We start from the raw sequence: 1,663 nt of genomic DNA, 5'->3' as shown, positions 1-1,663 counted from the left end.
CAAAACTGACTAATTTTGTTGCCAAAAGTCAAGAAGAGACCAAAAGTATAGAAGCATCGTTTGAAGCTGCAGTGCCCATACTGAAAAAACAGGAGCAAGTCGGTCTATTGAAAAGAAGTCATGAAATTCAACACAAAGTTCTTTCTTTCTTTCTTTCTTTTTTGAAACAGAGTCTCGCTCTGTCACCCAGGCTGGAGTGCAATGGCTCAATCTTGGCTCACTGCAACCTCTGCCTCCTGGGCTCAAGCGATTCTCCTGCCTCAGCCTCCCGAGTAGCTGGGATTACAGGCACCCACCACCATGCCCGGCTAGTTCTTGTATTTTTAGTAGAGATGGGGTTTTATCATGTTGCCCAGGCTGGTCTTGAACTCCTGGCCTCAGGTGATCCACCCACCTCCTCCTCCCAAAGTGCTGGGATTACAGGCGCGAGCCACTACACCTAGCCCTTTAATTTAATTTGATTTATTTTTAATTTTTATTTTTATTTATTTATTTTTGAGACAGAATCCCACTCCATCACCCAGGTTGGAGTGCAGGGGTGCTATCTCGGCTCACTGCAACCTCTGCCTCCTGGGCTCAAGCGATTCTCATGCCTCAGCCTCCCGCGTAGTTGGGGTTATAGGCATGCGCCACCAAGCTCAGCTAATTCGTTTTGTATTTTTAGTAGAGACGGAGTTTCACCATGTTGCCCAGGCTGTTCTTGAACTCCTAACCTCAAGTAATCTGCCCGCCTCAGCCTCCCAAAGTGCTGGGATTACAGGTATGAGTCACCACGCTCGGCCCGGCAATGATGAGTTTTAAAGAATATACAGGTTATCGGCCGGGCACGGTGGCTCACGCTTGTAATCCCAGCACTTTGGGAGGCTGAGGCGGGCGGATTACTTGAGGTTAGGAGTTCAAGAACAGCCTGGGCAACATGGTGAAACTCCGTCTCTACTAAAAATACAAAACGAATTAGCTGAGCTTGGTGGCGCATGCCTATAACCCCAACTACGCGGGAGGCTGAGGCATGAGAATCGCTTGAGCCCAGGAGGCAGAGGTTGCAGTGAGCCGAGATAGCACCCCTGCACTCCAACCTGGGTGATGGAGTGGGATTCTGTCTCAAAAATAAATAAATAAAAATAAAAATTAAAAATAAATCAAATTAAATTAAAGGGCTAGGTGTAGTGGCTCGCGCCTGTAATCCCAGCACTTTGGGAGGAGGAGGTGGGTGGATCACCTGAGGCCAGGAGTTCAAGACCAGCCTGGGCAACATGATAAAACCCCATCTCTACTAAAAATACAAGAACTAGCCGGGCATGGTGGTGGGTGCCTGTAATCCCAGCTACTCGGGAGGCTGAGGCAGGAGAATCGCTTGAGCCCAGGAGGCAGAGGTTGCAGTGAGCCAAGATTGAGCCATTGCACTCCAGCCTGGGTGACAGAGCGAGACTCTGTTTCAAAAAAGAAAGAAAGAAAGAAAGAACTTTGTGTTGAATTTCATGACTTCTTTTCAATAGACCGACTTGCTCCTGTTTTTTCAGTATGGGCACTGCAGCTTCAAACGATGCTTCTATACTTTTGGTCTCTTCTTGACTTTTGGCAACAAAATTAGTCAGTTTTGTACTGGAAAACATTGCTTTGCTCTTGTTTAGGAAAAAAACAAATAAATTAACCAAAGAATTAA

Source organism: Hylobates moloch, unplaced genomic scaffold (assembly GCF_009828535.3).
Source record: "Hylobates moloch isolate HMO894 unplaced genomic scaffold, HMol_V3 SCAFFOLD_104, whole genome shotgun sequence".
Lineage (NCBI taxonomy): Eukaryota > Metazoa > Chordata > Mammalia > Primates > Hylobatidae > Hylobates > Hylobates moloch.
The sequence above is the reverse complement of the archived record's forward strand: the minus strand, read 5'-3'. Positions refer to the sequence as shown.